Genomic DNA, 18,801 nt, shown 5'->3' on the forward strand with positions numbered 1-18,801 from the left:
TTGACAAACAATTTTCTACCACTCCTCTCTGACACCTCCCATCCAACCATTGCTGAATCCATTTCACTACCTCCTTATTTATACCTAATGCCTCCACCTTTTTTCCTAACCTCCTGTGGGGAACTTTATCAACAGCTTTACTAAAGTCTAAATAGACAACATCCACAGCCTTCCCTTCATCAATCTTTTTTGTAACCCCCTCGAAAAACTCTATAAGTTTTGTTAAGCATGATCTACCCCTGACAAAACCATGCTGACTACTACCTATCAATCCCTGTTCTTCCAAATGTTTGTAAATGCCATCCCTCAGAACACTTTCCATCAACTTACCCACCACAGACGTCAGACTCACAGGTCTATAATTTCCAGGCTAACATTTGGACCCTTACTTAAACAGCGGAACAACATGAGCCACCCTCCAATCCTCTGGCACTACCCCTGTGACTAGTGACATCCTAAATATTTCTGTTAATGGCCCCACTATCTGTACACTAGTCTCCCTGAGTGTCCTTGGGAATACATTGTCCGGATCCAGAGATTTGTCAATCTTTATCTTTTTTAACACTGCCATCACTACCTCCTCGGTTATCCTTATATGATTCATGACCTCCACACTATTTTACTTTACTTCAACTGGTACAATATTTTTTTCCCTAGTGAATACCGAGGAAAATAAATCATTTAAAATTTCCCCCATCTCCTCTGACTTTTCACATAGCCTACCCTCCTTATCTACAAGGGGAGACAGTTCAAAGGAGGTTCACTAGGATGATTCCATGAATGAAAGGATTCTCATATGAGGAATGTTTGACAGCTCTTGGCCTGTACTCAATGGAATTTAGGAAAATGAAGGGGATCTCATTGAAACATTTTGATTGTTGAAAGGCATGGTCATAGTAAATGTAGAAAGGTTGTTTCTGATGGTGGGAAAGTCTAGGACAAGAGGGCACAATTTCAGGATTGAAGGGTGTCTGTTTAGAACAGAGATGCATAGGAATTTCTTTAGCCAGAGGGTGGTAAACCTGTGAAATTTGTTGCCACAGGCAGTTGTGGAGCCTAGGGCATTGGCTGTATTTAAGACAGAGATTGATAGATTAGCCAGAACAACAAAGAATGTAGAGAGAAGGCCGGGCAGTAGGGCTGAGTGGGAAAGGGATCAGATCAAGATTAAATTGCGGGGCAGATTTGATGAGCTGAATAGCATATTTCTCCTCCTTTTTCCATGGTCTAAAAAGACAAGAGAGAAGGGATTATTCGATCATATGCAGGCAGATATGATTATCTTAATTGGGATACATGGCTGGTGAAAGTATGATGGACCGAAGAGCCTGTTCTCCTGGGTTCCATGGTTCTAAATCCTATTTTTTTTTATTGAGGATGTGTTCTATTCACAGCAGGAATAACTAAACCCTGATGATGTTCACTCGTGCTAGGTGGCTGTCTGATAATAGCATTACATTCTTGCTGATGTGGGGACAAAATGATTCAGGTCTATTTTCCCTAGCTTGACCTTTTTCAAAAATCTTACCTTTTTTTTGGAGCCATAGGGAACAGGAATGCCTGATTGACTCATTGCAGCTCTGAAAGTTGCTGCCCTCTTTGCCCTACCCCACCTCCCCTTTTGACCATGATTTATGGGCCACCTTTGAAATATACCAACTGGCATTGTCTCATTTCTGATGGCAGGGGGTTGCAGCTCATCATGAGAACCGAGTCCCAATTTTGGCTGAGCTTTGGGGATTTTCATGGTTTGTTTTTTACTATGTAAACATTACATCACTGCCAAGCACATCTATTCTTTTCCTGAACATCATTTCAAGTGAGATAAAGTATATTTTAAATAGATTAAAAATGTTCATATTATTAGAGTTTTCAACCCAGTCTGTTCCAGCAAAAATAGGAATTCTTCAATTGCTTTGAATATTAGTTTTGCTCATCAGGTTGGGGACATGGCTTTTCACTTCACTCTATTTCAAAGATTTGAAAATAAGGAAAATACAATTAAAATTCTGCCTGATCTATCAATGCTATTTTATTCTTGTCCTATTTGCAGAGTTCATTAAAAGCATGCAATACCATCAGTATAGAGGTCATTGATTTTTAACTCATTTATCTGAGAAATCAGGACTTTGCAGCAAACTTTACAACTGTAAACAATTCATTTGCATTTTGTTAAATCAAGACGTTATTGTAATCCTTCCTGAATTACTGAAAAGAATTTGGGGATAGAACATACCATTAGTCCACCAACAAGGATGAATGGAATTACACCCACATATCCCCACCCTTATCCTTTTTAAAAAAAAATATTTTTCGCACTATGAACCATATTGACCAAAATACACATAAACATTTCCCTCTTGAATATACACAGTGTCATTTTCTCCCCTTTCTCCCACCCACCTCCCTACCCACTAAACGTTCAAAATATACAATACAATAAACCCATCAAACAATGAAAATAAACAAGAAAATTGTGTTGTCTACTTTTACACACTGGGTCAGTTCATTTCGTCTTCTTCTCATTCTATCATTTTAGGGGGTGGAGGTCCGCGGTAGGCCCTCTCTTGTATTCCATGTATGGTTCCCAAATTTGTTCGAATACTGTGATGTTGTTTCTTAAATTATATGTTATTTTTTCCAATGAAATACATTTATTCATTTCTGTGTATCACCGCTGTATTCTCAGGCTCTCTTCTGATTTCCAGGTTGATATTATACATTTTTTTGCTACAGCTAAGGCTATCATAATAATTCTTTTTTGTGCTTCATCCAAATCGAGGCCTAGTTCTTCTTATATTACTTAGAAGAAAGATCTCTGGATTTTTCGGTATGTTGCTTTTTGTGATTTTATTTAATACCTGGTTTAGATCTTCCCAAAACTTTTCCACTTTCTCACATGCCCAAATTGCATGTACTGTTGTTCCATATAACCATATAACCGTTTACAGCACGGAAACAGGCCATGTCGGCCCTTCAAGTCCGTACCGGTTCACTTGAACAACTCCACTAGCTCCTCCGCAAACTCCTGAGGAAGTTAAATGCACATTTTCTTCAAAGTTGGTTTGTTAAACATTATTTTTCTTTTTAGTCAATTCTCCAGAGTTCCCATTTCCTTCTTACAGCAAAAACATCTACCCGATACTGTTGGGTCCCATTTATTTATCTTTTGGGGCGTGATATATAGCCTGTGTAACCAATTATATTGTATCATGCGTAACCTTGTGTTTATTATATTCTTCATAGTTCCGGAGCATAGCTGATGCGGAAGACTGCTTTGCTGAAGACCAGAAAATAGGAAAGATGAGATAGGGATGACTATGAGGTTGAGGTTGTGAATCAGCCAGCATCCACCTTCAGAATATCTTTCAAATATTTGGCTACAGGTGGAGCAAGGGAAGGGAGGATATGAAGAGGAGAGAGGGTTTAGAGAGAATTTTTTTTTTATCCCCTATTCTTAGGGTATCTAAGGTAAGAGGATGTTATTTAAGTTGAGAGGTAGGTGGTTTTGAGCAGCCATTCTCAATCCTTTTTGGTTGTGGCCCCCTCTGGGCTCTGCTCAAAGCTTATAGGCCCCCTTTCCTGTGAAGCAGTAAAGTTTTGGCTTCTTCTGTTCCTCTCTCTTATCAACTACATTAAAAAAAAACATTACAAGAAATTATATTGCATAAATTCTATAAATAATATTATAAGGTAAATCAAGGCTTTTACTTAAATGAGCTGTTGTCCCCTGGTGTCCCTTAAGGTTCCTGTTGAGAATAACTGGTTTGGAGGGACTATGAAATGAGGGTTTTTTTTAAGACATGGAGAGTCACTAAAATTTGGAGGCAGATGGTCCCAAAATGTTTGAAGGAACTAAGTGATTCACTGAGGTGTGGGGCCATGAACCTAATATGAGTTACAGGATTAGTGTGGAGGTGTGCAATTATTTGTCATGGTGAGTTGACTTAGCCTCTTTCAGTGCTGTATGACTCCACAATTCTGTAAAAATCAGTTGATTCCTAAACCTGGTACATCACAATTTTAGAGGGTGTTGTTTTAAGGTTGGTGGTGGGGGAGTTTCAAGGCCATTACTGAGGTGCTCTTTGCACAGAGAAGTGGAGAAAACTGATATAACAGCAATGGTTAAGAGGCATTCATACAGACAAATGAACAGAAAGGGATTGAGGGATATAGATCATGTACAGACAGTCTGCAGTTTAAATTGGCATCATAGTCGGCACAGACATCTTGGGCCAAAGGGCCTGTTCCTGCACTGAAACTGTCCTGAATAACTCTGGAGCCAAAAGGGGTGAAATGGGGAATAAAAAAGTCACAGTTCACACTTGCCTCATAAGCCAGACTGGAAATGGCCTTGTACAGACACCAGCTCAAGATAGGCCAGATGGCTCAGTGACACACGCAGGCATGCAGGCTAATTTTCTCACTCACATATGAAAACAAGATCCTTGGATGAGCCATTGAAAATCACATCTTGTGATCCCACACCTCTGCCATAAATAACTATAGAACGTGAGTCTGGAAAAAAAAATAAAAGGGGAGACAACTGAAGCTGGATTAAATAAAATGCCAAATTAACCATCTGAAAGTTTAAATGAACTTGTACAACCATAGAACACTACAGCACCGAAAGAGACCCTTTGGCCCTTCTAGTCTGTGCCACCCAAACTATTGTATTTAAAAGTATTTATCTTAATGTGATTTATTTCTATTCTTTTTATTGTTTTGTATTTAAACATAAATTGAGTATTAACATAATTAAGGTTAGTGATGCAATGTGTATTCTATTGCAATGTGCTCATGAGCCTCAGATTTCCTGATAAGTGGATTTTAATTCATAGTATCAGGCTCTGAAACCTCCCAAACACACCATTTCTCTTTCACATCCCCAGTGATTAAACAAAAATACAAGAACTATGAAAATAAATTAGAAAATGCTTTCTTTAAGTGCTTTTAAAGGTGATCATGGAATTGGTTCCCTAGCTTAATCACCGTTGTTGCATTTTAACTCCAGGAGGCAATCCAAAGGAACTACCCTTAACCGCAGAACAGTACATAACACCACAAGGTGCCCATGAAGCAGAATCTTAGCTCCTGCCACATAAAATGTGCAATGCAGTAAGATTTGTGCAGTTAGTCTCAATGAAAGCTTCACACAGTATTTTGTTAGGTTTGAATTTTATTTAATTTGAAATTTCAAGTCAGGTTTTTTTTTCATGATCTGCCCTAATTTCAATGAATATTAGTGATAACAGGAGACAAACTGAGGGTTTGTATAAAATTGTGGCTAATTGTTGAATTCCTCTGAAACTAACTACAGTAAAAATCAGTTAATATCAGCAATGATCTTCTGAGATATTCATTTTTATTTAATATTGGAAGTTTACAGTCTGAAAATAATTAACATTAATTTAAATGAATGAGCAGATGTCGATTTTTAAAAGAAATTAGACATACAGCACGGTAGCAGACCATTTTGGCCCACAAGTCCATGCCACCCAATTTACTCCCCATTAAGCCCACACCCGTGGTATGTTTTGAATGGTTGGAGGAAACAGTGTCAGAGATTAGAAATTTCTTTTAGGACTTGAGGCTAGCAAAATAAATACTTTGCTGGATCAGTTTCTCTTATGAGATATCAGGCCTCAACTTTAATACAAGATGCTTAATACAAATAAGTCTCATTCAGGCCAGGCATTTAAATTTGACTCCACTTAATTGGGATACAGCCTGAATGTAATCAGTCCTTGGGTCACAATAGTGGCTCTTGCCTCAGCTTTTATTTGACATACAATATATTTGGTTCCTTGGTCGCTTGAACAGTGAAGCATTCAGCCTGAAGACTGAGAGGCCAAGATCCACACATTCTTAGTTTGCTAACTTTATTTGCTAGGTGGTTTATACTGGAAAAGATCCAATGTATCGTTTATTCTAATGACTGATAGGAGCATAACTTGAACTGTTTCACCACTGCTTGTGTTGTTGAATACACTGAGAATGTTTGCTGAATTATCTATGGTGAATTGAAAATAAAACATTCAACCTGGCAATAGTAAATGAAGTTCAGCTCAGTTACTGGAAAATATCAGAACTAATATTAATTGTTTTTTTTTTGTTCTGAGTGCTTTTATAAGCTGTTGTTGATTCATTATGGGTTTCCATTCAATTAAATGTTCTTTCCGGTTGCAAAATCAGAAATTAAAAATTTGTTTTTTCTGAAAACCATCATATCATTCTAAATATTTTTTGATTGCAGGAAATTCACAGGAAATTTCACAGGTTACTTCATAATATGTTTTACAGTGACCTATTAACCTGAGCATCTGTCATCCCAGCACTTACTTTGTGATGAATATGAGCCGTGAACTGTTGCTTGATGTTACTTTGATCCTTTACACAATCATTACGATTTGTCCTCTACCTGTTATAAAAAAAGATAAAGGGCAAAAAGGATTTGAACAAGATTATTTTACATGTCAAGGTAATATGTAAACAAAAATGTTCAAACTCAATACATCAGCAAAAACTGTTAACTCTTCCCAAGGGCCAGTCTGTCTGAACTGAGCGATAAATGCAACATGACAATCTTGTGACAAGTAAATGATTCCTCCTAGAAGCAGGCTGTCTTCAGTTCCAATCTGGAGTGAGTGAGGGCCCAAGATAACCTAAATATTAATTCCTAATTATTGCATAAGATTTTCTTGCGGGCTTGCATAAGGTTGACAGTGAGGTGAAATTGCTCAGTATAAATGGTGGGGAAGGGGAATTGATGGTATGTCCATGGGACACAGGTGCACAATTGGACTTTGCTTTCCTGACATTTCTGGTCAAAACTTAGTTCAATGTTTGCAGTATCAATTGAAGATCTCAAAATCTATTCAAAGTGTTTTTGTCATTAGTTATCATTTTGATATTTCAGCAAATTAAACTCAGTCTGGAGTTAATGAATTATTCCAATCAATGCTTTTACATTGTTCAAGGACCATCTTTGAAATAGTGCCTGATTTTTTTGGTGCTTTTTTTCCCCTAGGGTTACGTAGTTGGGAGTGTTTGTTGTAGAATTAGGGGGGAGGGGTGTACAGTCAGGAGCTAGCCAAATACCACACCAGTTTAGCTGTATGATGGTCTCAATTTACAGTCAAAAACCCCAGTATCCAGCACCGATGGGGATTGGTAATGCCGGATAAGTGAATTTGCTGGTTGCTTGATATTGCATGTTGTGTGGATTGACAAAGTGACCATTTGGGGGAAGAAGCCAATTTAAAACTTATGCATTTTTTACCAATCTATTTTGTGCAGTTTTTTTTTTTGCTGGTTGCTTGAGGCTGCCGGTTGTTTGAATTCTGGATAAAGATAATTTTACTGTATTTTGTACTCCCTACTAATCAGTTCACAGAAGCCTTTGGATGCTCCTGGTAGCTCCTTGCACATGTTAATTATAAGGCTAATTCACACTGAATAGCATCTGTAGAAAAAGGGTCAACCATGAAACAGGTGGTGGATCCTCCAGTAGTTCCCATGACTGTCAAATAATAGAAAGTGCTTTTTTTTTTCTTAAATTAAAACTTTCTGTTGAACTAGAATGAGCGGGAGGGTGTCAGTCATGAGGCAGGCAGACTAAAGTTGATTATTCTTGTCTGGCAAGTTGCCTGGAGAGGTGCAACCACACTGGCAGCTTGTCCTGAATATGTAGATGATGCCCACGATCCAATCCCTGATGATCCTCAGGCCACCTGGTTCCGGCTCATGCAGAGACTGTGGGTTGAGTCTGAAAATGGGCCAAGATCAACAACTACCCTATCAATTCTTTCCTAATTTCTAGTCATCATCGCGTCCTCACCATACCACATTATTATAAAAAACCATCTGGTTCAGTAACGGCTTTCAGGGAACGAAATCTGCCACTGTTAACCAGTCTATCCTATGTGACTCCAAACCTGCAAATGCGGTTGTCTCTTTACTTTTTCCTTATTTTGGGAGCCATTAACAATGGAAACCATGTTGCATCCATATCTTTTCCATCAGTAAGACTGCATTTTCCACCTGTGTTACATCATTGGAGTCCAACACTGCCTCAGCTCAACTTCAAGCTCAATTTCAGAAGCAAAGTTACAAGGGGAGCATTTCCAAATCTCTCTAAACTACGGAAACATCTTTTTTTTTTCTTGCACTAACTGCAAGAATATTTTGATATTTATTATCTTTTTTTTCTCTTTTGGCATTTGTAGTCATTTAAATTTTGTAATTAGTGTATCTTACAGTACAGTATAGGCCCTTCGGCCCATGATGTTGTTCTGAACAATATAAACCTACTTATAAAAACTAAACTTTCCCTACCTCACAGCCCTCTTTTCATCCATGAACCTGTCTAAGAGTCTTTTAAATGTCCCTGTTGTACCAGCCTCCTTCACCACCACCCTTGGCAATGCATTCCAGGCACCCAATACTCCCTAAGTCAAAAACATACCTCTGACATCGCCCCTAAACTTTCCTCCCTTCACTTTTTACAGATGTCCTCTGGTGTTTCATCCTGGTAATAAGCTTCTGGCTGTCCATCCTATCTATGCCTGATAGACCTCTAATAAGTCATCTCTTATTCTTCTTCACTCCAAGAGAAAAGACCTTGCTCTGCTAACCTTGCCTCATGAGACCCATTCTACAATTGAGGCAAAATCCTGGTAAACTCCTCTGTATCCTTTCCATAGCTTCCACATCAAAGAGGTGGTATATCTGTTTAGTGGCAGCAAGTAAGAATTTTGGTGTATCTGTACTTAAGTATATGACAATAAACTCATATTGAACATTGTATTTTATATGGTTGTGTGCATGATAGAGTTGACCTGTTAGAGCCCTTCTCACTATAACAGGTATAATGTGACGAAGAAAACATAAACTTTAAAACATTAGACAAGCCGGTAAACAGAAATATTCAGCCAAATAATCTTTGCTCAGGTCAGAGTGGACATAATATTTAGATTATATTGGAGCCACAATGCTCATTAAAATGATGTTGAATTTTCTACATGAGTGCCATTTTCCTGACCACAACCATTCATTTCCTTAATATCCAGAAATCTATTAAACACCATTTTGATTGAACTTAATAATTCAGCCTCCACAACAGTCCATAACTGTAATTCCGAAGATAGACATCTCTGCGTGCAAAAGCTTTATTTCAGCCCTGAATGCCCACCCCTTACTCTGAGACTAAGGGAAAACGGAAGATATTACTAAATGAGGTGTAGAACTCATTCCATTCAAACCCATCAGTTTCCTAAATAATAAAATAATACCCTGCCCCTCAGCAATACCTCCACAGAGTGCTGCAAAGGGGTCAGAATTCTATCAGCTTCTACTTCAAATAAAACAGTTCACTAAGTGGCTAAAAAATATAATTAACCTCAATATTTCTCAGAACATCTAACCTGAAAAAATGAATGATATGTATTAATCTGAAAAGCTTTCTTCCATTGATTTAAAATGAATCTTACTGATCCACATTTTATAACTCAATATACCAGCCAGTAGAGACCACTATATGCAGGTATCCCCAATTTGCTACTTATGTGACGTATCCATCCGCACATACTACCGAATTTTTAAAAAAAATTTTATAAGAAAAAATATAAAATTTATGCAGTTTATATTGTGTTTGAAAAACTACACAGGGATCCAGGGCCTGTAAGAGCCAATATGTCCATATTTACTTTGTTAGTCAGAGTCCCAGGATCCATGGACTGGGCGCAGCCATTATGATTCCTTTGTGCATGCACAAGTCTTTGGTTGGCGCATGCACAGTGGGTTCGCATATTGGAGTTTGGTTGGGGCATGCGCAGTTAAGGGCACAAATTCAAAACCATCAGGGTGCTCACTCTCACACATGCCCCAACTAAACTCCAATATGTGAATCCACCGCACATTCACCAACTGAAGATTCATGCATATGTACAGGAATCAAGATGGTCGCACCCAGCCTATGAACCCCAGGACGCTGACTAATAAGGCAAGTACACATATTTTGGCTCTTACATGCCCTGTTATAATTTGTCAAATGCAGTACAAATCTGATTATCTGAAATTGGATTCTCCGAAATCCTCATTTATCCGAAATTTTTTTGGAGCCGAACTGACCTCACAGGTTCAAAAAAAAATCACTTAACATGAAATTAGAACGATGATTGTCCTCACTTCATGTAACTCCCTACCCTCCTCTTTCCATTTCTTCTTTACCTTCCCCAATTGACTTTTTTCTTCAACTCTCCCTCTCAAACTGTGTGCCACTGTCTCTCAGCTGCAAGCGGTCAGAAGACCCAATCAAGGAGAGCGGCCTCCCGGCAGGAGTGGGAACGTCAAAGCTCCCAGCAGTAGTGGGGATATTGTGCTCCCAGCTGCAGTGAGGATGTCGGGCTCCTGGCAGGAGTGGGGCCTCGGTGGCAAGCTGTCAGTGATCGGTGGTGACCAGCATTTTTTTGTGAGAATTAAACAGTATTTTAATACTTAAAAAGCCTTCCTTTTTTGTTTGTTGTTGTTTAAACACAGTTACAAGTGATTTGCTGTTACAACTGGGGTGTTTTTTAAAAATTACCAGTTCTCCAAAAAAACTGTTTATCTGACATTGACCAGATCCCAACCATTTTGGATAATCAGAGTTGTACTGTACGGCATTTTATTAAAAAGTTTTCTTTAAGACTTCTATACTCCACACGCGGGGCCAAAATTCTGACTTGTGTCTATTTTGAGATATGACCGATTCTTTGGTAGCCAGTTACAGTTGTAAGTTGGGGAGTACCTGTATTTGATGTACAAATCGTCATCATTTTATTAGGGTATGCAAAATATACAGAAGGAGACAGTTTCAGTTCATTATTGTGCAGATTATGCACATTAAGTGGGTTTAGAAGGTTTTGTAGTTTGTGAATTTATTATTGTTATATTCTGAATCAAAAAGCCAGTTGCATAAATTCCCCATTCTAATTTCACTGGTTATTTTAATATAATAGGAAGTTTGATTAACTTTACCAAAAGGGAAATGATTGCAGTTAAGTTGATGAAGTCTTTAACTGCTACATTCATGGAGTAGTGGTATGTTTTTTTTTACTGCTAAAATGGACTGCAAAAAGGGAAGGAGATTACGATGAGCAGAGAATCTTTCCTAAACAGATGGTCGGCTATAGAGGTGAGCTAACCCCAGAGGTGAGAGAAAATTTGATATCATCATTTCAATTTACATTTCTTTTTCTCTGACAAAACCGTTCCATCAGTTTTATGAGGGGTTGCCATCCTCCCCAGCAACAAACAAATCCTTTTCTTTAACCTTGTTTTCCTTTTCAATAATGAGTCTTGCCAGTTCAGATTGCCTTGAGGCTTCAATGCCACAGTCAGATTAGGCGGTACACTTCAGAGAAACAAGTTGGTCAGTGTCAGCTTTTCTCCCAAGTTGAACACTTTGCTGTGCACATCTTGGAGGCTGCCAAAACTCTGATGAGGCATCCAAGCAATGGTAAGTGAATTGTAGTGATGAACAACCATAGACTGGAACAGAAACGCACAACGTTATGTTCAAGCATCCAGTTGTACAGCAACAGCATGGGTTGAATGCTCTGTAACCCTTCCTCTGCAATTATCCCTGGAACACATCTTAGCTTATTGCATAACTCCTTTTTAATGTCTCTCTCATGACAATTGCCATCTTGCTATCTTTGAACAAGATTGCCATTTTAGTCTGAATAGCAAATGCTGCCCATTAGGAACTGGATGGCGATTGTTGAGCTCATTTTATTCAGGATCCATCTATCCTGCACATCAAAGAAATTTTCACTTCTGTTCTCTGAACTAACTTTAAAATCAGCTCTCATTTGTTAATGTGCTCAGTACCAAACTTCTGTGCAACTGAGTTCTCCATTGTCCAACAGATTAAAAGTTACAGAGTATTTAGTTAGTGCATTCATATTTTAAAAATCAGAACAGAAGAGAGCTTTCACTCCTGATGCTTGACTCAGTAAGATCTCTCTCTTCACTTTTTGACCCTGTGAGATGGCAAATGGAGAATATGCTGTTTTGAAAGGAAAGCTAATTCATTCATCCAAGGGCTCTTTTAAATCCAATGAATATTTTGCTTCTGACATGCTTCTCTTAACTGTAGATACATGGATACATTTGGCACAGAGGGAAGTCTTTTGGCATGTGGTGTCCATGATGACCATGAGAAGAGCTATTCACCTCCAGACCCTTACTGCAGAGAGAAACAAACTTGAAAGCAGATAATTCTATTTCAAACCTTTTTTCAACTTAATGTTTCCTACTCTAAACAAATTATAGTAGTGAAGAAAAGGTATTTTGTATTCTCTCATCCAAACTCTAGTATCAGAAATCATTGTCATGAACATGTCACAAAATGTGTTGTTTTTCTGCAGCATCACAGGTGCAAATATTGCTCTACATTACATGTAAAAATAAATAGGTTTGTGTCAAAGAGGAGAAAGTGAGGTTGTCTGTCATTCATTGTCTACTCAGAAATCTGAGGAGAAGCAGCTGTTTTTGTGTCACTGGTTGGTTGTCTTCAGCTCCTACACCTCCTTCCTGATGGTAACAGTGTGAAGAGGGCATAGCCTGGGATGTGAGGGGGTCTTGAGGATAAAGGCTACTTTCTTAAGACATTACCTCTTGTCCTTAATGAAGGGGCAACTGATGCCCATGATAGCACTCGCTGAGTTCACAACTATCTGTCATCTTTTCCTGTCTTGTGCGTTGCACCTCAATACGAGGCAATGATGTAACCAGTCAGGATATTCTCCACCTGTCGAAATGTCTTTAGTGACAGGAAATCTTCTTAAACTCCCAACAAAATATAGCTGCTGATGGGTCTTCTTCATGATTGCATCATCATGGAGACCCCAGGACAGGTATTTGAAATACTTAACCCTTTCCACTGCTGACCCCTTGATGAAGACTGGTTCATGTTCTCCCAATTTCTCCCACCTGGCCTACAATCAGCTTCTTAATTTTGCTAATGTCGAAAACAAGGTTTTTGTTGTGACACTACTCAGCCTACTGATCTGTCTCCCTCTTGTACACTGCTTCATTGCCATCTGTGATTCTGCCAAAGACTCTGGTGTCATTGCCATTTTTGTAGATGGCATTTGAATTGTGCTAAGCTGCTCAGACATGGGTGTAGAGTGAGGAAGAGAAGTTGTTTCCAATTTGTACTGACTGTGGTCTTCCAATGAAGAAGTCAAGGATCCATTTGCAGAGGTGGGTGCTGAACCCCATGTTTTGGAGCTTGTTGACCAACATTGAAGGTATGATGGTGTTGAAAGGTGAGCTGTAGTCAATGTAGTCGATGAAGAGTGCCTGATATACAGTGCCCTTCCTTTATTTGTCCCTGTGCTCCACAGTTTTTAAATTTGTAATCAATTAACTTGCATGTAATTAAAGTGCACATTCCAGATTTTATTCAAGGTCATTTGTATACCTTTTGTTTTTTTATACATAGACCCATCATTTCAGGTCATCATAATATTTGGGACATAGCAATGGTATGTATATTAAAGTAGTCATGTTTAATACTTTGTTGCATATCCCTTGAATGCAATGACTGCTTGAAGTCTGTGATTCATAGACATCACTGGGTGCTGAGTATCTTCTCTGGTGATACTCTGCCAAGCCTTTACTTCAGTCACCTTCAGCTCCTGCTTGTTTCTGGGGCTTGACCCCTTAAGTTTTCTCTTCAGCATATGGAAGGCATTCTCAATTGAATTTAGATTGGGTGACTGACTTGGCTATTCAAGAATTTTCCAGTTTTTAGCTTTGAAAAACTCCTTTGTTGTTTTAGCAGTATGTTTGGGATCATTGTCTTGCTGTTGGATGAAATGCAGGCCAAAGGGTTTGGAGGCATTTACTTGAACTTAAGCAGATAAGATGTTGCTATATATACCTCAGAATTAATTTTGCTACTGCCATCAGCATTTACATCATTATTGAAGATAAGTGCGCCAGTACCTGTGGCAGCAATACATGGCCAGGCCATAACACCCGCACCACCATGTTTCATGTTTGAGGTGGCATGTTTTGGACCTTGAGTAGTTCCTTTACTCCCATTGCTCTTGCCATTACTCTGATACAGGTTTTCTTGGTTTCATCTGTCCACAAGAGTTTTTCAGATTTCTGCAGGTTTTTTAAATACTTCTTTGCAAACTGTAAGCAGCCATCCTGTTTCTGTGGCTAACTAGTGGTTTGCATCTTGCATCTCTGCATTTCTGTTCATGAAGTCTTCTGTGGGCAGTGGTAATTGACGCACTCACACCTGCCTCCTGAAGAGTATTTCTGATCTGTTGGACAGGCATTTGTTTATTTTTCTTAATTATGAGGAGAACATTTCCCTCATCAGCAGTGAAGCTCTTCCTTGGACAACCAGTCCCTTTGCAATTACTGAGCTCGCCAGTACACTCTTTCTTTTGAATGATGCTCCAAACTGTTGCTTTTGGTAATCCTAAAATTTGTGTGATGTTTCTTACTGTTTTATTGTTTTTCAGCCTCTTAATGGCTTCTTTGACTTTCATTGGCCCAACTCCGATCCTTATGTTGAAAAATGGCTGCTACCCACACCATAGGTGATCTAAATCTTAGATGCAAGCCTATCTCTCTTATACCTGTACCAATGAAACAATAAACCATACTTGAGTACTCACAAACACCGGTAAAGTCAAATGTCCCAAATATTATGGTACCCTGCAATGGGGGAACTTTGTTTAAAATGTGCTGTAATATCTACAAACCAAAATGTATACAAATAACCTTAAATAAAATCTGAGATGTGCACTTTAAGCACATGAATTGTTTAATTACAAATTTAGAACTGTGGAGCGCAGGGACAAATAAAGGAAAAAAGTGTTTTTGCCTCAAACAGTACAGAGGGTACTGAAGATTTTGTTGTTGTCTAGATGATCCAGAACTGAATGGAGAACCAATAATATTGCATCTGCTGTAGAGAAATTATGATCGTAGATGAACCACAATGGTTCCAGATATTTATTTAGATACGATTTTCTTCTGGCCATGACTAACCTCTCAAATCATTTCAACATAGTAGATGTGAGTGCTACTGGGCGATATTCTTTGCATCAGCTCACTCTGCTTTTCTTGGGTATCAGTATGATTAATGCCATTTTGAAGCAGGTGGGAAACTTCAACCGCACCAATGAAAGATTGAAAATGTCCATAAACATTCTGGCTAGTTTGTTGGCACAGATTTTTAGTACCCTGCCAACAGGTCCTATCTTCTATGTTTCTATGTTTCTATACCTTGCGCGAGTTCACTCTTGAAAGATGTTTTGACGTTGATGTCCTCCTTTGAAACAAAAGAAAATTAGAGCACAAGTACTCCTCAACTTGCATCCATATTCCATTCTGACCAACTGGTCATATCTCTAAATGGACTTCTGTCAGATATGTATTGTATCTGTGTTATCATTTGTCAAATACACCACGGCAGCCACCAAGGTCAACTCTCATGAGCAGATGGCCACCAGCCAGCTTTCACTAGAGGTTGGCCACAGCTGCCAATCTCTCACAAGAGGCATTATTTTTCCATAGACAGATTCCAACTTTCACCTGTAAATGCATAATTTTTATATTTTTTTTCTTTTTTAAAAATTGCGGTCATATGTAAGGATGGCCATAAGTCACATAGATGGTAAGTCGGGGAATACCTGTATACAAAGGTGTTGAGCTGGAAGAGGTAGTAAATAACAAAAAAAAAAATCAGATACTATACTTCACTATGTAGGCAAGGACTTGACTCTTTATGAACCTACACTGCTATAAAGCAAGGTATTACAAAGTCTAGTTGAACAATAATGATATGGGACAAAGAGAAGCTAGAGATATTTAGTGGGTTAGGCAGCAGCAATGGGGAGAAATGGTCCGTAAAGGTTTGGGTTAGGCCCTTTATCAAGATTCAATAAAGAGTTCCAACATGAAATGTTGATAGACCATATCATACCATGGATGCTGCCTGACCTGTTGAGTCCATCCAACCTCACTCATTTCTTTCATGATTTCAGTATCTGCAGTTTTTATGTTTCTTTAGTGATTGGGGACTGTGGAGTCAGAGGCACAGACAGTTGTTTTCAAGGCAAGGAGAAAGACTCCTGGATGGAGTGTTACCTTCTTGTTCCACAGAGATATTGCTCTATTCCCGTCTACTTCACATTTAGACCTTCACCACAGCTTTTCTTTTGCTGCCTTGAACTATGGCACATTTCACTTGCTAGGGAGTTACTCTGAGTACTCTGAGAAGGAGAGATAAATTTTCCTCAGGACACCTGATCTCAGCCACTTCCCAAAGTCATGACTGGTCCAGGAATCTCTGAATTTGCAAAACAAAAACATGTATACCTGATGAAGGGTACAGGCCCAAAACATTGACTTCCCTTTATTTTCCATGGATTTGGGATGACCTGCCAAGTTTCTCCAGTTGATTGTGCACTGTACTCGACCCTAGCATTTGCAGACTTTCTTGTATAAATCCCTGAATTTTCCTTTTACCTGGGCATTTTGCTTTATTGGCCTTTCTAAGTAGTGCTATCAAACAAAAAAAGCAGTCATCCTCAGTAAAGTACCACCTTCACAACAGTACTCTGAGATGGTAGTGTGTTCTAACCTCACTCACATGTTTACACCTGTATCATAAGTTTTCTTCCAAGTCATGTTGTGCTCTGCATTCTCTGTTTGAGAAAAAGGTGGAACTGCCTGTTCAAGGTTAACCAGAGCAAATCTTGAAGAGGGTTCTGAAGACCAGTCCAACTACCCCTTTAAAGTAAAAGCCTGCTTCAAATAACCATCTTCATGAGACTGTTCTGCTCCATAAGGCATGTCAGGATTTTGTGGTTCATCTGCTTTTGCGGTGTCTGCACTCTCACTAAATAAGATACATTCTAGAATTTCACTTGCATTGTTCTCAACCTGAGAGAAAATTGTCTCTTTATCTTAATTCATAAACTTTCATTTACTTTTTAAAATCTGATTAACTTTAATAAGTCACTTAAGTAAAGAAATAGAACATTGTAGCACAGTACAGGCCCTTCAGCCCATGATGTTGTGCCGACCTCAGTAAATCTACTCCATAACAATCCAATATGACTCATTATTTTGTATTTGTTTGACTTCAATACTTTTGCTTCCCAGCCTTTTATTACAATGACATTTTAGTATGTGCAATGTGTCCTTGCCTATTTAAAATTAATATTTTGTCACAGCAAGCTCTGTTCATTTGTTTTTAAGCTGCTTGATCAGTCCTTCATCAATCAAAAATAAAACAAAATGTGAAGAGAATTTATGTGATGCTACAGTACTCTGTAGTATTTTAATGATTTTAGAGCATTTCCATTATGAGTAATGGGCCCAAAGCACTTTTATTAAATATCCTAATGTAAATATAGCAGAATGGTGCACTGTATGTCAACTTCAGCATTCATTTAAACGATGATTGCTTATTTGCATAACCTGCTTATTTGCATAAAGATCTACATTATTAACCAAGAAGTATGGTAATTAGTGAATTTTACAAATTTTAAAATATATTTTTTATCTGCAGCTGTCACCCGTACTTCATGCTGTGCTGTTCTCGTGGCAGCTGTTGATATAGGCAAAATAGGTTTGCACGGATAGCTTGCAATGTTGGTGGATTAATATGGTGGAATATTTTTAAGATCAATCCTGGTCACTGTTGTAAATATTAATAATAAATTTGATTTATTCTTTCACGAGTCAGAGTTTTGGTTTTAATAAAGATTAAACATTTTAACACTAAATTACGTTCATTAAGATTTATATTTTTTTCCTTATTTTAAGTTTATTCTTTTCAGTCATTTGCCATTGACAGTGTCATTTTATTCAGTGCCAGATGGATTTAGTACCTTCTACAAATGAGGAAATTATATTAGCTTTGTATAACATTTCTCATTGATGGACTGAAATCAGATTCTTGTTTTATTAAGTTGGAGGGAGGGAGTTTAAAATGGCTACAAATTTTATTGGCTACAAATGTTCACATTCCACACCAAGGAAGGCAAATCATTAAAAAAAATCTTGAAATTGTTACTCTGGACCAAGAGATCTCTGGATTTAAGCTTTAAAAGCAGAGCAGAATCCAATACTGCCAGGAACTTGGTTTCAGTTTTGGGTCACCTCTTTCTGTAGGAGTATGAAGGCAGATTATTTAGCTCCCCCTTCCAAACATCAAGAGTGTATGTCAGGGTAATACCACATTATTGACTTCTGTTACCTCACAGAGGCTCAAAAAAACATGTTTCCAAGTTTGAGTTAATTATGTTTACTTAATAATTAAAAATAGAGAAATTGTCCCTGCCATCCTAAACACATGCATTAACTTAATCCTCAGAACGTGCTTCAGTAACAATTGAACTAACTTGTCACTTTAAAGACTGTAACCATACTCGGATTCTATTAAAAACTAATAATAGCACAGGAAGAAGAGTGAGGTGATTGAACTGAATAGAACATAATTTAAATTGCTCTAATTTTTGATGTGACGATGGGATTAATCTTAAGCATAAGATTTTGTATTATGTGGAATGATTTTGTTTTTGTATGCGGTAGAGCCCATGCCTTCAGAATATTTAACGTTTAACATTTTTAAAATTAAATGAGATAACATTGTGGAAAGAGCTTCTTCAGGCCATGGCTTGATGGTCAGGAATTTCCACAGGAGGAAATTTCTGCTTAAGCTACCTTGAACTTCCTTTTTTAGTATTTACACATTCTGTTTGGGAGGAGCAGTGC

General features: G+C 38.2%; 1 protein-coding gene and 1 long non-coding RNA gene across 11 annotated transcripts in view; one reads left to right on the forward strand and one right to left on the reverse strand.

Moving 5' to 3' along the window:
• Positions 1 to 18,801, forward strand: part of LOC138736914 (PC3-like endoprotease variant B) — a 1,109,211-nt gene that overhangs the window by 135,247 nt on the left and 955,163 nt on the right. The window lies entirely within an intron of this gene.
• LOC138737712 (uncharacterized) overlaps positions 2,427 to 18,801 on the reverse strand; it is a 75,411-nt gene continuing 59,036 nt past the window's right edge. The window contains exons 2-3 of the long non-coding RNA XR_011341167.1: positions 6,343 to 6,421; positions 2,427 to 4,518 (exon numbers count right to left, since the gene is read on the reverse strand). This is a non-coding gene — a long non-coding RNA (uncharacterized lncRNA). The remainder of the gene's footprint in view (positions 4,519 to 6,342; positions 6,422 to 18,801) is intronic.

Source organism: Narcine bancroftii, chromosome 6 (genome assembly GCF_036971445.1).
Source record: "Narcine bancroftii isolate sNarBan1 chromosome 6, sNarBan1.hap1, whole genome shotgun sequence".
NCBI classification, from domain to species: domain Eukaryota; kingdom Metazoa; phylum Chordata; class Chondrichthyes; order Torpediniformes; family Narcinidae; genus Narcine; species Narcine bancroftii.